Source organism: Oncorhynchus masou, chromosome 15, assembly GCF_036934945.1.
Source record: "Oncorhynchus masou masou isolate Uvic2021 chromosome 15, UVic_Omas_1.1, whole genome shotgun sequence".
NCBI classification, from domain to species: Eukaryota; Metazoa; Chordata; class Actinopteri; order Salmoniformes; family Salmonidae; genus Oncorhynchus; species Oncorhynchus masou.
Genome location: NC_088226.1, coordinates 27,331,239 through 27,343,442, shown reverse-complemented (window position 1 = coordinate 27,343,442; position 12,204 = coordinate 27,331,239). Strand labels below are relative to the sequence as shown.

At 46.3% G+C, this 12,204-nt stretch overlaps 1 protein-coding gene across 1 annotated transcript in view; it reads left to right on the top strand.

The window, feature by feature from the left end:
* Nucleotides 1-12,204, top strand: part of LOC135556064 (thyroid hormone receptor alpha-like) — a 48,696-nt gene that overhangs the window by 20,412 nt on the left and 16,080 nt on the right. The window lies entirely within an intron of this gene.

Here is a 12,204-nt window from a genome sequence, read left to right as displayed (position 1 = left end):
CAGGAGGCGAGTTTTCCTCCATTTCCGCTCGGCTGCCCGGAGCTCTGTTCTGTGAGCTCGCAATGAGTCATCGAGCCACGGAGCGGGAGGGGAGGACCGAGCCGGCCTGGAGGATAGGGGACATAGAGAGTCAAAGGATGCAGAAAGGGAAGAGAGGAGGGTTGAGGAGGCAGAATCAGGAGAAAGGTTGGAGAAGGTATGAGCAGAGGGAAGAGATGATAGGATGGAAGAGGAAAGAGTAGCGGGGGAGAGAGAGCGAAGGTTGGGACGGCGCGATACCATCCGAGTAGGGGCAGTGTGGGAAGTGTTGGATGAGAGCGAGAGGGAAAAGGATACAAGGTAGTGGTCGGAGACTTGGAGGGGAGTTGCAGTGAGGTTAGTGGAAGAACAGCATCTAGTAAAGATGAGGTCGAGCGTATTGCCTGCCTTGTGAGTAGGGGGGAAGGTGAGAGGGTGAGGTCAAAAGAGGAGAGGAGTGGAAAGAAGGAGGCAGAGAGGAATGAGTCAAAGGTAGACGTGGGGAGGTTAAAGTCGCCCAGGACTGTGAGAGGTGAGCCGTCCTCAGGAAAGGAGCTTATCAAGGCATCAAGCTCATTGATGAACTCTCCGAGGGAACCTGGAGGGCGATAAATGATAAGGATGTTAAGCTTGAAAGGGCTGGTAACTGTGACAGCATGGAATTCAAAGGAGGCGATAGATAGATGGGTAAGGGGAGAGAGAGAGAATGACCACTTGGGAGAGATGAGGATCCCGGTGCCACCACCCCGCTGACCAGAAGCTCTCGGGGTGTGCGAGAACACGTGGGCGGACGAAGAGAGAGCAGTAGGAGTAGCAGTGTTATCTGTGGTGATCCATGTTTCCGTCAGTGCCAGGAAGTCGAGGGACTGGAGGGAGGCATAGGCTGAGATGAACTCTGCCTTGTTGGCCGCAGATCGGCAGTTCCAGAGGCTACCGGAGACCAGGAACTCCACGTGGGTCATGCGCGCTGGGACCACCAGATTAGGGTGGCCGCGGCCACGCGGTGTGGAGCGTTTGTATGGTCTGTGCAGAGAGGAGAGAACAGGGATAGATAGACACATAGTTAACAGGCTACAGAAGAGGCTACGCTAATGCAAAGGAGATTGGAATGACAAGTGGACTACACGTCTCGAATGTTCAGAAAGTTAAGCTTACGTAGCAAGAATCTTATTGACTAAAATGATTGAAATGATACAGTACTGCTGGAGTAGGCTAGCTGGTAGTGGCTGCGATGTTGACACTACACTAATCAAGTCGTTCCGTCGAGTGTAATAGTATGCTTGCGTACTATTGTTTGTACAGATGAACGTGGTACCTTCAGGCGTTTGGAAATTACTTCCAAGGATGAACCAGACTTGTGGAGGTCTACAATTTTTTTTCTGAGGTCTTGGCTGATTTCTTTTGATTTTCCCATGATGCCAAGCAAAGAGGCACTGAGTTTGAAGTTAGGCCTTGAAATACATCCACAGGTACACCTCCAATTGACTCAAATTGTCAATTAGCCTATCAGAAGCTTCCAAAGCCATGACATAATTTTCTGTAATTTTCCAAACTGTTTAAAGGTACAGTCAACTTAGTGTATGTAAACTTCTGACCCACTGGAATTGTGATACAGTAAATGTTAAGTGAAATAATCTGTCTGTAAATATTTGTTGGGAGAATTATGTGTGTCATGCACAAAGTAGATGTCCTAACCGACTTGCCAAACTATAGTTTGTTAACAAGAAATTTGTGGAGTGGTTGAAAACAAGTTTTAATGACTCCAACCTAAGTGTATGTAAACTTCTGACTTCAACTGTACGTGAATCATGTGATGGTCCTGTATCTATAAATCTTTTTAAAATCCTGTTCTAGCTGTGTGTGTGAAATGTGGTACAATCCAAAAACGTAACTGCCATTCTAATGTTAATAGTATCATATGGCCTATTTAAAATAAAAATAAAATAGTTTTAGCTGGTGCTTTCAAAGTTTGTTATATTATATAGAAATGGAACATTTATTTCTTGACCTTTCAGAGCCACTTGTCAAACAGATTAACGTATCGGGGTTTCCTTTTTTAAGCGATTTATACAGGTAATTATTTATGTACGCTACAGGTCAAAGGTCAAAGTTCTGTTGACTTCAACATTCCAGCAATGTCGAATGGCTAGCTATGAATGTAAGCTTGCCATTGATATATTAGAGGGTATACAGTGCATTTGGAAAGTATTCAAACATTTCTCAAAATCTTTGCAAATGTATTCAGAAATACCTTATTTAGACCCTTTGCTATGAGACTTGAAATTGTGCTTAGGTGCATCCTATTTCCATTGATCATCCTTGAGATGTACCTACAACTTGATTGTTCTAGTAAACTCAATTGATTTGGAAAGGCACAAACCTGTCTCAATAAGGTCCCACAGTTGACAGTGCATGTCAGAGCAAAAACCAAGCCATGAGATTGAAGGAATTGTCCGTAGAGCTCCGAGACAGGATTGTGGCGAGGCACAGATCTGGGGAAGGGTACCAAAAAATGTCTGCAGTATTGAAGGTCCCCGAGAACAGTGGCCTCCTCCATTCTTAAATGGAAGAAGTTTGGAACCGCCAAACGGAGCAATTTGGCCACCCGGCCAAACGGAGCAATTGGGAGAGAAGGGCCTTGACCAAGAACCCAATGGTCATTCTGACAGAGCTCCAAGTTCCTCTGTGGAGATGGGAGAACCTTCCAGAAGGACAACCATCTCTACAGCACTCCACCAATCAGACCCATATGATAAAGTGGCCAGACAGAAGCCACTGCTCAGTAAAAGGCACATGACAGCCTGCTTGGAGTTTGCCAAAAGGCACCTGAAAGACTCTCAGATCATGAGAAACAAGATTCTCTGGTCTGTTGAAACTAATATTTAACTATTTGGCCTGAATAACATGTAAAAATATATATTAGAAACTGATTTGTTAATTATATTTTTAGGACATGGAAAACTTGTAAAATTACCCTTTTTTTGTGTTGGTATTTGTGGTACAATGCATAATGTCTAATCAAATAATAATAATTATGAAATAGATAAGTACAGATCCTAATCTCAGTGATTCAAGAGCACATTTCTTGAAAAATGACACTTGAGAATGCTTGGGTCAAATGTCAGTGTCGCTAGAATGACCCATGTGTATTAGAGCGAGGTTTAAGTGCCCTGTTCAAAGACCATTCCATTAAGCAATAACCGAAGAGAGGGAGTGCTACACGGTAAGACAGGGTACAATATTGGAGTGAGAGAAATATAGAGCTACTCAATCAAGAGACAGACCAATGCTATATATATATATACTGTCAGGACCCGGCTACGAACCTGGGTCTCCGGAGTGAGAAACAGTCACTTAACCAACTGAGCCACGAATAGTCAGCAGAACCCAGAAGATGAGGCAGACACAGCAGTACTTAAGACGGTGTATTTAATAAAGTAAAAAGGAGAAGTCCTTCAATACAAAAATGGCAAATCCAAAAGGTGGTAGGAATAGCACAAAAAAGCCTCAAGAGATACTCAAAAACAAAAACAGAATTCCACAAGAGCATCCACCGGAATCGCCAAGAATTCACAGAACACTAGGGCTGGGTGCTAACATACAAACACAGAGCACAGAACTGAGGGAAACTAAGGGTTTAAATACAATCAGGGGTTACGAGGCACAGGTGCAAATAATAATGGGGAACAAGGGAAAAAACATAAGGTCAAAAAGCACAATGGGGGCATCTAGTGACCAAAACCCGGAACAACCCTGGCCAAATCCTGACAGAATCCCCCCCTAGGAACGGCTCCTGACGTTCCTACCAGCTCTCTCAGGGTGGAGGGCCCTGAACTAACTAATGAGGTCAGGGTCCAGGATGTCTTTGGCAGGAACCCAGGAGCGCTCCTCGGGACCGTAGCCTTCCCAGTCCACCAGATACTGCCAGGACCGCTGCACCCGGCGGGAATCCAGTATCCGATGGACGGTATAAGCCGGCTGGCCTCCAATGACACGAGGCGGAGGGGGAGGTCTGTCTGCCGGGACAAGGGGAGAAAAAACAACAGGTTTTAACAATGAAATGTGAAATGTGGGATTAATCTTAAGGGATCTGGGTAAGTGTAGGCGATAAGAAACTGGGTTAACTCTCCTGGCAACCTTGAAGGGACCGATGTATTTTTGGGACAGCTTGCGAGACTCCACCCGTAGAGGTAAGTCTCTTGTGGAGAGCCAGACTCTGGCCAGGGCGCAGGGTAGGCCCGGGACGGCGACGTCTGTTAGCTTGTTGTTGGTACCTCTGTGAGGAACGCATAAGATTAAGACGGGTCTTCCTCCACATAAGCCGACAGCGTCTGACGAACTTCAAGGCTGAAGGCACTCTGACTTCTGCCTCCTGGTCCGGGAACAATGGAGGAGCATAGCCAAACTGACACTCGTGCGGGGACATACCAGTGGAAGAGGAGCGCAAGGTGTTGTGCGCGTATTTGGCCCAAACAATAAAGGATGACCATGTGGACGGGTTGTCACGAGTCATACATCGGAGGGTGGTTTCCAGCTCTTGATTCATCCTCTCTGTTTGGCCGTTGGACTCCGGATGGTACCCTGAAGATAGACTGGCAGAAGCCCCCATGAGTTGGCAGAAGGCCTTCCAAAACCTTGAGGCGAACTGGGGACCTCTGTCAGAAACCATATCTTGAGGAATGCCGAAGACTCGGAACACATGATTAATTACCAACTCAGCCGTTTCCTTGGCAGAAGGTAACTTAGTCAGAGGGACGAACCTGGCCGCCTTTGAAAACCTGTCGATTATGACTAGGATAGTAGTATTGCCATGGGATGGAGGAAGTCCAGTAATAAAGTAAAATGAGATATGGGACCAGGGTCTGTGGGGAACAGGTAAAGGGTGAAGGAGTCCTTGAGGGCGGAGGTGAGAAGATTGGCCCTGGCAGCACACGGGACAGGCATTGACGAAAGTGGCAACGTCTTCTCTTATGGTAGGCCACCAGAACTTACGCTGGATGAACTCCAAGGTGCGACCTACGCCCGGATGACAGGTGAGGCGAGAGTGCCCCCACAGAAGGACCTGAGTCCTCACTGCCTTGGGGACAAACAACCGATTGGCAGGACCTCCTTTCGGGTCCGGTTCGCTAGCTTGAGCACGTCTCACGGTATCCTCAACTTGCCACGAGATCGGAGCCACAATCTTAGCAGCAGGAAGGACAGGCATGTCCGTGTCATCTCGAATGGCAGGAGCGTAGACTCGGGACAGGGCATCCGGTTTGAGATTCTTCGACCCGGGCCGATAGGTGAGGATAAACTGGAATCGATTGAAGAAAAGAGACCATCTAGCTTGTCTAGAGTTCAACCGCTTCGCCTGCTGGATATACTCCAGATTTGTGGTCCGTAAGCACTTGAAACGGGTGAGAAGCCCCCTCGAGCCAGTGTCTCCATTCCTTCAATGCCATCTTAACCGCTAGGAGTTCACGATCCCCACATCGTAGTTCCTCTCAGTCGGGGTAAGCCGGTGTGAGAAGAAAGCGCACGGATGAAGCTTCTTGTCTTCACCCCTCTGAGACAGGACAGCTCCAACACCAACCTCTGATGCGTCTACCTCCACCACAAATGGTTCATCCGTAGTCGGTAGTATCAGGATGGGAGCAGAGAGAACGCGCTGCTTGAGTCCTTGGAAGGCCGTCTCAGCTTCTCTTCCCCACAAAAACCTTGCATTGCCACCCTTGGTTAAAGCTGAGAGAGGGGCTGCCACCAAGCTGAAGTTCTTGATGAACTTGCGGTAAAAGTTTGTGAAGCCCAGGAAACGCTGAACTTCCTTAACGGATTTGGGGGTGGGCCAATCCGCTACCGCCCCTACCTTCCTGGGGTCCATTTGGACTCGACCGGGTTCCACTACAAATCCCAGGAATTGTACTCGGGATGAATGGAATTCACATTTTTCCGGCTTAACGTACAGATGGCTGTCCAGGAGGCGTTTGAGTACTTGTCTGACATGCTTAGTGTGTTCTTGAAGGGAGCTCGAAAAGATGAGGATGTCATCCAAGTAAACGAACACAAATATGTTAAGCATATCCCTAAGCACATCGTTTATGAGCGCTTGGAACACCGCTGGGGCGTTGGTCAGGCCGAAGGGCATCACCAAGTATTCATAGTGACCAGTAGGCGTGTTGAAAGCGGTCTTCCACTCGTCACCAGGTCTGATCCGCACAAGATGGTATGCGTTCCGCAGGTCAAGCTTAGTGAAAACAACTGCTTCCTGGAGCAGCTCGAAGGCTGTGGCCATAAGGGGTAGCGGGTAACGGTTACGGACGGTTATGGCATTGAGTCCCCGGTAGTCGATGCAAGGACGTAATCCACCGTCTTTCTTGGCCACAAAGAAAAACCCTGCTCCCGCCGGGGAGGTGGATGGACGCATGAGGCCTGCTTCCAGAGCGTCCTTGATGTAGGTATCCATAGCAGCTCGTTCGGGTGGAGATAGGGAAAAGATCCGACCCCTGGGGGCAAGTGCCCGGAAACAGGTCGATGGGGCAATCGTAAGGTCTATGGGGTGGTAGCATGGTGGCCCTCTGTTTGCTAAACACCAGTTTGAGGTCATGGTAACACTCGGGAACTCGGGTCAGGTCGATGGATTCTAAAGACTCGGGAGTAGAACTCGGGGAATTCTGGAAAATACAAGTAGCTTGGCACGTAGGACCCCACTGCTTGATAGTGCCCACAGACCAGTCGATGTGAGGGTTATGGCTGTGAAGCCAGGGGTATCCAAGGGTATCCGAGAGGGAACTCGGAACAGGAGATCAAATGAAAGTTCATCAATTCCTGGTGTTGTGAAACTGAAAGTCGCAAGGAGGTAGTGACATGAGTGACAAGTCCAGATCCCAAAGGGCTTCCATCCAATGTAGTGACCCTCATGGGTTCACTTAGAGGTTCAGAGGGAACGCCATTCTCCTTCGCCCAGACACCATCCATGAAGTTACCTGCGGCTCCAGAGTCTACCAAGGCTTGAAGGTGAAGCTTGTGGTTGTCCCAGGAGAGGGTGACTGGAATGAGCAGACGGGAGTTGGACGGATGGGAGGAGGTTATGTTTCCCGTTACAGTTCCCCCGGTCTGTACGGGACAGAGCGTTTCCCTGGAGCCCGGGACACGTGGAACGGAAATGGCCCGGTTTGCCGCAATATAGACAGCGTCGCTCCCTCATCCGGCGGTCTCTCTCAGCCTGGGAGATGCGTCCAATCTGCATGGGTTCCGATGGAGCCAGCGAGGATAAAGGTGGGGACTCGGAGCTGGGACTGATAGGGGCTAGAGGTCTACGGTTGAGTTCTCTCTCTCTCAGACGCTGGTCAATGCGTGAGGCCAACTTGATCAGGGACTCGAGATTGTCCGGTGGTTCCCGAGTGGCCAGTTCATCTTGGATAGTGTCGGAAAGGCCTTTCAGAAAGCACACCGTGAGCGCCTCGTTGTTCCAGCCACTTGCTGCTGCCACCGTGCGGAACTGGATGGCATAGTCCGTCACGCTGCGCCAACCTTGGTGGAGAGTCAGGAGCTGTTTGGCTGAGTCAGAACCACTGCTTGGGCCTTGAAACACTCGTTTGAATTCCTCAGCAAAGGCAGAGTAGCTGGCACAGCAGGAACTATGGGCATCCCACACAGCAGTAGCCCAAGCCAGGGCTTTTTCCGACAGCAGGGTGATGATATAAGCGATCTTAGACCGGTCGGTGGGAAACGACGAGGGTTGTAGCTCAAAGGAGAGAGAACATTGGGTGAGAAACCCTTTACAAGCACTTGGATCACCTGAGAACCGTTGGGGAGGTGGAAGACGAGGTTCAGCCAGGGGGTTAACTGCCATGGGTACGTGAATCTGAGGTACTGGGACGGGAACTGTTGCCGGGGTAAGACGATCAGATATTTGCTTAATGGAAGTCAGCATCTCCGACAGAAGATGTGAATGTCTAGCCATTAAGGCCTCTTGCTGAACCAGGGCGGCTTCGTGGCGTTGGACAGTCTCCTGGTGGTGGGACAGCATGGCAAAAAGGTCCTGGGAACTGGCTGCCTCTGGGTTAATTTTTGGCTCTGTGTTTCTGTCAGGACCCGGTTACGAACCTGGGTCTCCGGAGTGAGAAACAGTCACTTAACCAACTGAGCCACGAATAGTCAGCAGAACCCAGAAGATGAGGCAGACACAGCAGTACTTAAGACGGTGTATTTAATAAAGTAAAAAGGAGAAGTCCTTCAATACAAAAATGGCAAATCCAAAAGGTGGTAGGAATAGCACAAAAAAGCCTCAAGAGATACTCAAAAACAAAAACAGAATTCCACAAGAGCATCCACCGGAATCGACAAGAATACACAGAACACTAGGGCTGGGTGCTAACATACAAACACAGAGCACAGAACTGAGGGAAACTAAGGGTTTAAATACAATCAGGGGAAACGAGGCACAGGTGCAAATAATAATGGGGAACAAGGGAAAAAACATAAGGTCAAAAAGCACAATGGGGGCATCTAGTGACCAAAACCCGGAACAACCCTGGCCAAATCCTGACATATACAGTGCCTTGCGAAAGTATTCGGCCCCCTTGAACTTTGCGACCTTTTGCAACATTTCAGGCTTCAAACATAAAGATATAAAAATGTATTTTTTTTGTGAAGAATCACCAACAAGTGGGACACAATCATGAAGTGGAACGACATTTATTGGATATTTCAAACTTTTTTAACAAATCAAAAACTGAAAAATTGGGCGTGCAAAACTATTGACTCTGTATGCAGGCTAACCAGTTTACACACACAACACAAGCAGGACACGCACTTAACATAGATTAAAGGGGCAATCTGGAATATTTACTGCTGCTCAATGGTCATTTCAGTTGAAGATACAAACCCATTGATTCTTGAAGAATATAACTTATAACAGCCTCATGAGCTTAGTTCAACTGTTTTACCTTATCATAACCCAAAATATAAGCACATTTTACTATTTTTTTGTCATTTGAATTTGTTTCAAAACTATAGTTTTGAAATATTTGTAATATCATATTGATCTCATGGGCTAATCAGTCCATCTATTGAATGTAAACCAAGTGGAGGGACTGCCGTTGGGCTGCAACACAAACTCAGAATTGTGGCTTTTTGCAGATAAGCATTATATATCCAGAATTAGCCATGGGCTAGCCACTCACAAAAGCTCAAAGGAAAGGTTTCCTAGACAAATGGTCTGTTTCTAGAACATTCTCATACACACACAATCTGCACTGTGTCACCAGCTTTTAGTCACACCTTCTGGTAGCTGAGTTATACTGAACAAAAATATAATTATAAACTGGGTGGTTCAAGCCCTGAATTATTATTTTATTTACCTTTTATTTAACTAGGCAAGTTGGTTAAGAACAAATTCTTATTTTCAATGATGGCTGAGGAACAGTGGGTTAACTGCCTGTTCAGGGGCAGAATGACAGATTTGTACCTTGTCAGCTTGGGGATTTGAACTTGCAACCTATCTGTTTCTAGTCCTACGCTCTAGCCACTAGGCTACCCTCCCTCCCCCCCCCTCAGTGTTGATTGGCTGAAAGCCGTGGTATATATATATGGCCAGGACGCAGTTGTAAATGAGAAGTTGTTCTCAACTGGCCAAACTGGTTAAATAAAGGTGAGAAAAAAATATATATATATTTTTTCTCACCTTTATTTAACCAGGTAGGCCAATTGAGAACAACTTCTCATTTCCAACTGTGTCCTGGCCACGGCAAAGCAGTGCTACTCAAACAACACAGAGTTACACATGGAATAAACAAGCGTACAGTCAATAACACAATATTTTAAAAAAAAAGTCTATATACAGTGTGTGCAAATGGCGTGAGGAGGTAAGGCAATAAATAGGCCATAGTAACGAAGTATTTACAATATAGAAAATTAACACGGGAGTGATAGATAAGCAGATGATGATGTGCAAGTAGAAGTAATGGTGTGCAGAAAAGTAAATAAAAACAATATGGGGATGAGGTAGGTAGATTTGTTGGGCTATTTACGGATGGGCTATGTACAGCTGCAGCGATCGGTTAGCTGCTCAGATAGCTGATGTTTTAAAGTCAATGATGGAAATGTATAAGTCTCCAGCTTCAGCAATTTTTGCAATTCGTTCCAGTCATTGGCAGCAGAGAACTGGAAGGAAATGCGGCCAAAGGACGTGTTGGCTTTGGGGATGGCCAGAGAAATATACCTGCTGGAGCACGTGCTACGGGTGGGTGTTGTTATCGTGACCAGTGAGCTGAGATATGGAGCCAGTGGGTCTGGCGAGGGCCATCCGACTAGAGCATACAGGTTGCAGTGGTGGGTGTTATAAGGGGCTTTGGTATCAAAACGGATGGCACTGTGATAGACTGCATCCAGTTTGCTGAGTAGAGTATTGGAAGCTATTGTGTAAATGACATCGCCGAAGTCAAATCAAAATCAAATCAAATTTATTTGTCACATAGACATGGTTAGCAGATGTTAATGCGAGTGTACCGAAATGCTTGTGCTTCCAGTTCCGACAATACAGTAATAACCAACAAGTAATCTAACTAACAATTCCAAAACGAATTTCTTATACACAGTGTAAGGGGATAAAGAATATGTACATAAAGATATGAATGAGTGATGGTGCAGAGCAGCATAGGCAAGATACAGTAGATGGTATCGAGTACAGTATATACATATGAGATGAGTATGTAAACAAAGTGGCATAGTTAAAGTGGCTAGTGATACATGTATTACATAAGGATGCAGTAGATGCTATAGAGTACAGTATATACGTATACATATGAGATGAATAATGTAGGGTATGTAAACATTATATTAGGTAGCATTGTTTAAAGTGGCTAGTGATATATTTTACATCCTTTCCCACCAATTCCCATTATTGAAATGGCTGGAGTTGAGTCAGTGTGTTGGCAGCAGCCACTCAATGTTAGTGGTTGCTGTTTAACAGTCTGATGGTTGAGGATAGTCTGTTTTACAAGGGTATGTTTGGCGGCATGAGTGAAGGAGGCTTTGTTGAAAATAGGAAGCTGATTCTAGATTTTGGATTGGTAATGTTTAATATGAGTCTGGAAGGAGAGTTTACAGTCAAGCCAGACACCTAGAATATGTGGACAACTACAAATACCTAAGTTAGAACCATCCAGAGTAGTGATGCTAGTCGGGCGGGCGGGTGTGGGCAGCGAATGGTTGAAGAACAGGCATTTGGTTTTACTAGCTTTTAAGTGCAGTTGGAGACCACTGAAGGAGTGTTGTATATCAGACCGTATACCATGGGAAAGACAAAACATTTATTTTTATTGGTCTAATTACATTTGGTAATCAGTGTATAATAGCAATAAGGCACCTCGGGAACAGTCTTAAGCCTGGGAACAGCCTTTAGTGCGTAAGAACAGCCCTTAGCCGTGGTATATTGGCCATATACCACACCCCCTCGGGCCTTATTGCTTAAACACAAAATGCATAAATTTCAATGATTTTACTGAGTTACAGTTCATATAAGGAAATCAGTCAATTGAAATAAATTCATTAGGCCCTAATCTATGGATGTCATGACTGGGCAGGGGTGCAGCCATGGGTGGCCTGGGCGGGCATAGGCCCACCCACTGGGGAGCCAGGCCCAGCCAGTCGAGATGATTTTTTTCCCCACAAAAGGGCTTTTTTAGAGACAGAAATACTCCTCAGTTTCATCAGCTGTCTGTGTGGCTGGTCTCAGAGGATCACACAGGTAAAGAAGCCGGATGTGGAGGTCCTGGGCTGGAGTGGTTACACATGGTATGTGGTTCTGAGGCAGGATGGACGTACCGCCAAATTCTCTAAAACAACGTTGGAGGCGGCTTATGGTAGAGACATTAACATTAAATTCTCTTTCAACAGCTCTGGGGGACATTCCTACAGTCAACATTCCAATTGCACGTTCCCTCAACTTGAGACCTCTGTGGCATTGTGTTGTGTGACACAACTGCACATTTTAGTCACCTTTTTTATATATATACCACACCTGTCAGGTGGATAGATTATCATGGCAAGTGAGAAATGTTCACTAACAGGGATGTAAACAAATTTGTGCACAAAATGTGAGAGAAATAAGCTTTTTGTGAATATGTAAAAATTCTGGGATCTTTTATTTCAGCTCATGAAACTTGGGCCCAATTAGAGGGGACAACAACAACAAAATTGTCA